Raw genomic sequence first — 9,069 nt, forward strand, 5'->3', positions numbered from 1 at the left:
TTGCGAGTTTGCCACGGTTCACGAAGAGGCGCCCGGCCTACACGTCCATTCGAAAATACTCCTACTACTCGCCGTCGTCTCACTGATATGTTGGAACGGGACCACATGTCAACGAAACATGGTGTGTAATTTCTCGTGCAAAATGCGATCTGGCCACGTTGGCCCGAGGTGCCGCATTAGTTATCGACCTTTATTTTTTTAATGGCGTGCCGGTCAGTTTTGAAGCACGACTAACGGGTACTGTACACAGAGAAAATATAAACTACTCTACCACTACTCCACCTCTAGTACTAGTAGTATAAAAAAGATATATAGGCTGGAGCTTGAGCGCTTTCTTGCTAAGGGCTGCCCACTTGCTTCTCACACTACCACCCTCTCTCTAGATCTAAAAAAGACGGCCCCTCTCTCCCTCCTCACCGGTGGTCATAGATCCGCCGGGGAAGAAAAGGACGTGCAGCGTTGACGCACTGGTCGTCGGCGAGCGAGGTCACGCACTGACGACAAGGCAGTCCTCTTAGACCTAGCGCCCGCGCGGGATGGCCTCCGTCCCCAAGCTTGTTGTCGTAGTGTGTGCGGAGGAGGACGACCATGAGCGAAGCCACTTCCCGCCGACCCTCGGGTATGCTACCTCTTTTCGAACCATAACCTTGTTCTATTGCCCCACCTGCCACGTCGTTGCATGTGGATCTTTTTCCACTCCACCATCTTCCCAATTTGCTATCCTCTGCTCTGCTGGCCACGCAGACGAAAACCATAATTTGCACTATGAAAGGAAACCCTACTTCATGCAGACTAATCCATGTCTGGGTTGAATAAGGAAAGGAAGGGAGGTTGTATTGTCCAAGAGAGTAGGCATCGAACCCACATCTAGGTTGAAAAGGGGAAAATCAGTAGCGGAGGAACGAGTCTCGTGTCTCTTGGTTGAAGAAGGGTAGAAAGGCATGACAACGCAATAGAGAATGACCAGGTCGATCGGTTTGTTGTCCTCGCATAGGAAAAAGGTGGCTAAAGAGAACAAAAATGGGACGTAATCCACATATGTTGCCTGGATATTTGTTGCTCTAGGCAACCATACCTCCCTCACCACTCTACGTCCGTGGAGGTACTTCATACTGGTGCGCCCACTGTCCGAATGGGCCTCCCATGCTCTTATTGCCACTTTTGATGTTAGTATAACGCAGCAGTCAAGTCAAGCAATGCTACTGCTAAAGTGATGCCACATTTAACTAATGCCGCTCTCAGTCTAATGCCACCCATAAATTTAAGCAATGCCATTTAATGTCACTGGATTATTTTAGGGTTAGCTATTGATTGTGGATGTATTAAAGATTTTTCAGCTAAGGCATTCTAATGCTGTTGCACAGCCAGTATACCAACGATGAAACTTGTTACTACCTTCAGATCTTTGCACTGTTAATGCTTATAGATTACATACCTCACTTTCATGAGATAAGTTAATTTTTTTGTACAGTGTCACCAAAATGCCAAGGCGCTGATGTCATTTTATTTTGGTTAAACTGCACAAACAATTATGAAGACAAGACGAAAGGTCAAGAGTGGGCTCCTCCTCCGGCTGTTCTCTTGAGGAGGTCTGTATGTTTGTCTCTAATGCGTGTCGACTACATACCTGACATCATGATGTAATGTTAAGTCATTTCCTTTTGTACAGTGTCACTGAATTGTCAAGCCGGTGATGGCATTTTATTTTAGCAGAACTGCACAAAATTTGATTAAAAGAAGAGGAAAGGTCAGGAGTGGCTCACTTTTCCAGAAAAAACTATGTATGCCTTCCTGACATCAGTCGTTGTTGCTTTATTTATTCCTTCAAACAGGTGGTTAGAAATAGTCTTGCTACCTTTTCCCATTAAGAAATTGGAATGCTTATATTTGTGAGTCTATGCTTCAACTAGTGCCACTTTTAGAGTAATCACACTTTCAATATCTATGCAAACAGGGATGATCGATTTTAGTGGAACTGCACAAAAAGTCCAACTGGTTCAACATTAGGAGCATGTTTTTTCCAAACCTTTATATCCAATTGGTGGCACTATGAGCTGTTCATTACGAAGGTACATGGTTTGCTACTATCTTGCTACTCTTTTTGTACTGTCATTAGATAGTAATACTAGTGGTTTGCATGTGAATTTATTGGCAGGGTGGACCTACATTGGAGGTGCAGGATAGGATTCAATGATTGGATGCTCAATTTCGATTGTATCGATTTCACCTCTTCCATCACTGCGAACATGGATATCCTTGGTATGATGAAGAATAGGCGCTATATTTCTGCTCTGAACCAGCAAATCAATTCAGTATGAAATTGTCCAGGGCAAAACATAACTGTATCAGATTGTCCAGTGCGGAACATGACAGATGCTAAGCGGAAGAGACATGTTTAAACCGAAAAAACAAGGTGTGGTATATGTTTGCTAGCTGCTTGATATTTGTGCAGACAGAGATGTCTGCCCGTTGCTATTTGGCAAACAAACAAAGTGCCCACAATTTTGGTTGAACTACACAAGAGAATAGTATAGTCACTGCATGCAGTGCCATTTGAAAATAGACACAGAAAGATTGGATAGTCACTTCATGGACTGCAGAAAAGTAGTACTGTACTATTTATTGGCCAACACTAGGTGCTTCATTGCTTTGGTCTGATTATACAATGGGCATCATTTTGCCTAAGTTAAAGTTTGTATTCCGAAAATAGTCTCGCCGTGTGATCGAGAGAAGACCAAATCATATTGTAGTGGATGTTCCTCCATCATGTGTGGTTCATTCTCATGGTTCCAGCTGTTGGTGAAACCACTTACGTTTGCAAGAGGAATTGTAGACTTCACAAACAAATTTGTCTTTCAGTCTGTACTGAATGTTGGCCAAGAGAAGCATCCATGTTAGTAGGAAGAATAAATGTTTTTCTAGATCTTTGCTTTTGGAGCTACATATTTGTATATGATCTATGAATCATTGAGATGCATTAACATGTTGATCTTATGTATGGGAATAGTACTAGTTAGTTTTAGTTGCGATGCAAGATCCGAAGTGGCTGATCTTTGCTTTTGGAGCTACATATTTGTATATGATCTGTGAATCATTGAGATGCATTAACAGTTACTTATTTTTGTTCGCTCAGTGTTTACAAGTTACTGATCGATCATTAGCTAGCCTACAAATGCGGTCCTGGCAGTTTTATTTGCGACGCAAGATGCGAAGTGGCAGTTTTTTGAATAAAAATGCCTACCTCTGAAGAAACTGACAGGCTACACTATCGATCCTACACGGATAAAAATGCCTACCTCTTAAGAAACTGACAAGCTACACTATCGATCCTACATGGATAAATAGCGGATCGCGCACGTACTACCTCCTTTCCGGTTTGCAGGGCTCAATTCAAGAAACGATCTACTCGATCCTACACGAATAAATAGTGGATCACGCATGTACTAGTACCTCCTTTCCGGTTTGCAGGGCTTAATTCAAACCTCTCACCAACCAAGGTACTCCCTCCGTCCGGGATTTATTAGTCTCGTGAGCAAAGCAGCAAGACCAAGGCATGGCAATAATTAATGGCATGCAGAAGTTTAAGCCTAATTAATTCCAGTGATTTAAGTGGTTGCATGCGTGCCCTCAGCTGCGACTCGTTGCATGCTGCTTTGCGTACTGCCTGCGAGCGATTCTGAGTGCCTACATGCAGTCGGCCGTAATTAAGGCAGCTAACTGATGCAAAAAAGATACGCTTTAAATCCATGGAATCATTATTGACAAGGAGGCAGATGATTCGAGTGCACTCGTTTGACCACCATGCCGGCGTGCGACCCAGACGGGACGGGACGGCACGGTCATAATTTTAGTTTCTCTAGTTTCCAAGGCAAGCTGGCGCGCTAAGCCATTATGCATTGAATTCTGATGATCGTCGCGCTACCTTTCGCCTATAAGTACTATTTCCCGGCCTTCTCAGGTGCCACCGTGACCCAACTCGCCATATCCTCATAAGCCCCCACCGGCCCGACGTCGCTCGCCATGTCCGCCATGCCCCCGCCCGTCCGCAGTAGGCGACGCCGGAGGCGGTCACCACCGGAACTAGTGTTTGGGTTTTCACCGGAAGGCAGACGGAGGGAGGAGGCATTCTATCTGTCTTTAGATGGAAATGCGGAGGTCGAGGAGTTGTTGGAGCTCGACCACATGGCGGAGGAGCATGAGTTGGTGGAGCGCGACCGCCTGGTGGAGGAGCAGCGTATCGCCGATTTGCGCCGCCAGCGGGACATGGAGCAGCAGCGCACCGACGCTCTGAGTCATGAGCAGAGCGCCCGCAACTGGGCCGACTACATGGAGGTCGGCGCCCGGCAAATAGCCCTGGAGGTTGTCGGGCACGCACGCGTTCGTGACGCTGATTTTTACTACCAGCTCGTCAAGTGGGTTTCCCGCTCGGAAGCCGAAGCTTCGGTGGACCATGCCGGCATGGAAAGGGCCAACGCGCGTGAGCAACGCGCCCTATCGTACCTCTGGCAAGTCTGAGGCGAGGCGGAGGACGTCGGTGCCGGTGTTTAGCATGGACAGCAGATGGCGGTCGGCATCGTCTAGTTAGCTAAGAGTAAGTTAGTACTTGTACGCTACTAGAGTGTTAGTGGCAGTAGATAGTTAACTTGGCTATGATGGTTGTCGACGTGGAAGTTCAGTACTGTATATGTGGATCAAACCTGTTACTTTGCTCTGAATGTTGAACTTTTTGTTTGAATGTATGGAATGGGCTGTTATTTTTTTAAATGGGTTGTATTTGTCCTCCACGGTTTAGAGGCTGACTTGTGGGCCTAGCAAGTTGACGCGTAAACAATCAGGAGATGATTGTACGTGGAGAGGATGACAGCAGGGACCCGCCAAGGTCATGGCAGTATGCAAGCAAGTGCCTCCTTATTTCAAGCGAATAAAAAATGGCTCCGCCTGGTGGATTTCTGACATCTGGGTCCCATGCCATTGTCAACATAGTCAATAAACGAGAGAATTGCACAACGAGCGGCTGACACCAGGGACCCAGCAGCTCGCCCAGTTATTTTTGTTTTGGGTTAATTTGATAAATGCCACTCCAAATCTGGTGTATCCGAGAAATGCCACTGCAATTTCCAAACTTTGAAAAATGCCATTTCATGCCATTTCTAATGGCATTTTTCGAAGTCTGGAGTGGTGTTTTTCAAAGTTTGCAAACTGCAGTGGCGTTTTTCAAAGTTTGCAAAAATTGCAGTGGCATTTTTCAAAGTTTGGAAATTGCAGCGGCATTTTTATGAATCGCCATAATTGGAGTGGCATTTATCTAATTTGTTTTTGAGACAGAAGCAAGGTGTCAACTGGGCTGTGCGGGACACTCTGGCCTGTCTAGACAACCTTTTCTTTTATGTTTGCCACAGACCAGCCCAGTAGTTTTTTTTTCTGAAAATGGCTAGCCCAGTTCTTTTGTGATTTGTCAAGTAAGTCGCTTTATCAGGCATGTTGGGCTGCAAATCTTTCAAGACGAGGAGAGTTTCATTCGGCTGGCCGAGAAAATGGCCTATCAGTAATGAAAAATGGGTTGTACATTTTTCAAACACATCAAACCGGCAATTATTTTCAAATATCTTTTTTTATTTCGAGATTTTAAATTGCATTGATTTTTATGCGTGGACAATTTATTGGATTTTATATTGATATACATTTAATTTTAAAATCAGTCTGAATGTGACTCGAAATTTCGGGATTAAAAATAGTTCAGACCGCACCGACATATGCAAAATTTCGTATAATTTTTTAACCGTGGCCATAATATGGTCTGTAATGCTAACATAAAGAATATGGGCTCCAAAAAACCCGTAAGAAATAGCAAATGGGCTGTAAATTATTTGAAATAATGGCAGATGGGTTGTATGCTGTTTTCCATAGATTTGAGGCTTTCCACAGATGGCCTGTATACTGTTGGATGTCCATCCAACGGCCGTCGTGCTTCTTCAATCTCTGCTCTTCCTGCTCCAGCCGCTCAAACAAGCGCCGGCAGGACTGCCTGCTCCCTCCTCCCCGCGGCCGGCTGTGCTGTCGCGCAGGCCTCACCGCCCCACCGTACTCCCATCGCTGGCCTAGCCATCCCTCTACTCACCAACACCTGTTGTTATTCTCCGGCGACGGCAGATGAACCAGTAAACCCTCGTACAGTCGTACTCCCCTCCGTGTGGGAAACAAAAACAACGGCCGAGTCTTCCCTGCCTCCGTGTCGTTCCCTTCCTAGGCCTCACCGTCGTCCATCGCCCTGGTGCTCTCGGCGTGGCGTGGTCAGCGTGGTCAACGACCGACATGCATCTGAAGTGGACTGTACGTGGAGAGGCTGACAGCTGGGTCCACGGCCGCATGCAAGGAAATGCCTCCTTATTACGCGCAAAATAATGATTTCCTCCACCTGACATCCGAGACCCACCGAAACGGCCTCTGTATTTCGCGAAAAAAATGTTACCGCCGCTAACAGCTCGGACCCACTAGCTATATCTTCGCACGCAAGAAAGTGCCTCCTTATTACGCACAAAAAAATGAATACTCCCCCTGCTAGTTGGGACCCAGTATAGTGGGCCTACTAAGTTGACGGGGATGAAGGGCTTTGTCAACTTAGTCAATATGCATGATTCTAGCTCGACTGACCGTACGATGTCCATCCAACGGTCGTAGTGCTTCTTCAACCTCTGGTCTTCTTGCTCCAGCCGCCCAAAGCAGCGTCAGTCGTGTCGCCTGCTCCTGCCTCCCGTGGCCGGTTGTGCTGCCGCGGATGCCTCACCGCCCCCATACTACTCCCACCGCTGGCCAGGCCATCCCTCCACTTCACTCACCCACACCCCTTGTTATTCTGCGGCGACGGCAGCGCAGCCGAACCAGTGAACCCTCGTACTCCTCTCCGCGTGGGCATCCACTGCCGCGTCTTCCCCGGCTCCGTGTTGTCCCCTTCCTAGGCCTCGCCATCGTCCACCACCATGGTGCTGTCGGCGCGGCACGGTCAATGTGGTCAACGACCAAATTCCATCGAAAGAATACTGTACGTGGAGAGGCTGATAGCTGGGTCCACGGCAGCCGCAAGGAAGTGCCTCCTTATTACGCGGAAAATAATTATTGCTCCACCTGATAGCAGGGACCCACCAGACGCCCACCAGTATATCGCGAAAAAAACATTTGCCCCTGACTGCTGGGACCCACCCGATGGGCCACCGTATTTCGCAAAAAAAATGTTCCCCCTGCCGTCAGCTCGGACCCACCGGAAGTGTCTCCTTATTACGCACAAAAGAATGAATATCCCCTGCTAACTGGGACCCACCTTGGTGGGAGGCTGACTTGTAGGCCTACTAAGTTGACGGGGACGGAGGGCTTTATCAACTTAGTCAATATGCACGATTCTAGCTCCAGTGACCGTACGATGTCCATCCAACGGCCGTAGTGCTTCTTCAACCTCTGGTCTTCTTGCTCCAGCCGCCCAAACCAGCGTCAGTCGTGCCTTGTGCTCCTGCCTCCCGTGGCCGACTGCGATACGGCGGAGGCCTCATCGCCCCCTACTACTCCCATCGCTGGCCAGGCCATCCCTCTACTCACCCACACACCCTGTTATTCTGCAGCGACGGCAGCCTCACACCGCAGCGAATCAGTGAACCCTTGTACTCCTCTACGCGTGGGCATACACTGTCGCGTCTTCCCCGGCTCCGCGTCGTCCCTTCCAAGGCCTCGCTGTCGTCCACCGCCCTGGTGCTCTCGGCGTGGCGTGGTCAATGTGGTCAAGGAACGGCTTCCATCGAACGTGGACTGTACGTGGAGAGGCTGACAGCTGGGTCCATGGCCACAGCAAGGAAGTGCCTCCTTATTACGTGTAAAATAATTATTCCTCCACCTGATAGCGGGGACCCACCGGAGGGGCCACCATATTTCGCGAAAAAAACATTTGCCCCTGACTGCTTGGACCCACCAGCTACATCTTCGCACGCAAGGAAGTGCTTGACAGTCGGGACCCACCTGGTTGAAGCGTACGTAGCGTTGTCATTATGGTCGTGAACGTGTACGTACATATATACTGATGGATGTAGAGGCGCGCACGTGTCATAGTAGAGGCGCGCATGTAGCATGTACACGTACGTACAGCGGCCAGGGTGCAAGAAAGAAAATACGGCCACGTATGTGTACATACGGGCGGGGTCTCGAACGCCTACTCGCGCATACGTACGGCCAGGGCTCGTGCACATGGCTGGGTCGGAACGGAGAAACAACGTCGTCGTCGTGTTCATGGGGAGGCAACGGAATGCGTCGTGTTCATGGGGAGGCAACGGAATGCATCGTGTTCATGGGGAGGCAACAGAGCGCGTGGGAGCCAACCGGCTAGGTCGGAACGGAATGTGTGGTCGTGTTCATTGGGAGGGCTTGGACGGAACAGGCAATTGAAACGAGGCCTGGCGCACCGCAAAATGGAGGAAACGGCCTTGTGTTTGACCGGCCACGTTAGAAACGGGATCCTGTTCATCGGGAGGGGTCTGGCGTACCGCAAAACGGAGGAAACGGACCTCCTACGGTCGAAACGGGGGTCCTGTTGATCGGGAGGGATGTGGCGTACCGCAAAACGGACGAAACGGACTTGTGTTGGAGTGCTATAGTCGAAATGGGGGTCCTGTTCATCGGGAGGGGTGTGGCGTACCGCAAAACGGGACTCCACGGGATACTGTTCATCTCCACCGTCGACCCCCTCCAGCCTCCATGAGCTACTGTTCAACCACCGTCGACCTCCTCCAGCCTCCACCTGCGACTGTTCATCCACGGGCTCCTATTCATCCAGCCTCCACCGCGCGCTACTCCACTGGCTACTGTTCAACCAGCCCTCTCCACGGGCTCCTATTCAACCACCCCTCCACGGGCTACTGTTCATCCTGCCATCCACCGTCTACTGTTCATCCTGCCTCCACGGGGTGGTCCTGTTCATCCAGCCCTCCACATGGGCCTGTTCATCCAGCCCCAACCGGCTCGATCGATTGGGGTCCTGTTCATCCAGAGGCAACACCACGGGGTCCTGTTCATCCACCCCCACCAGGAACT

The sequence above is a fragment of the Triticum dicoccoides genome, chromosome 2A (genome assembly GCF_002162155.2).
Source record: "Triticum dicoccoides isolate Atlit2015 ecotype Zavitan chromosome 2A, WEW_v2.0, whole genome shotgun sequence".
NCBI classification, from domain to species: domain Eukaryota; kingdom Viridiplantae; phylum Streptophyta; class Magnoliopsida; order Poales; family Poaceae; genus Triticum; species Triticum dicoccoides.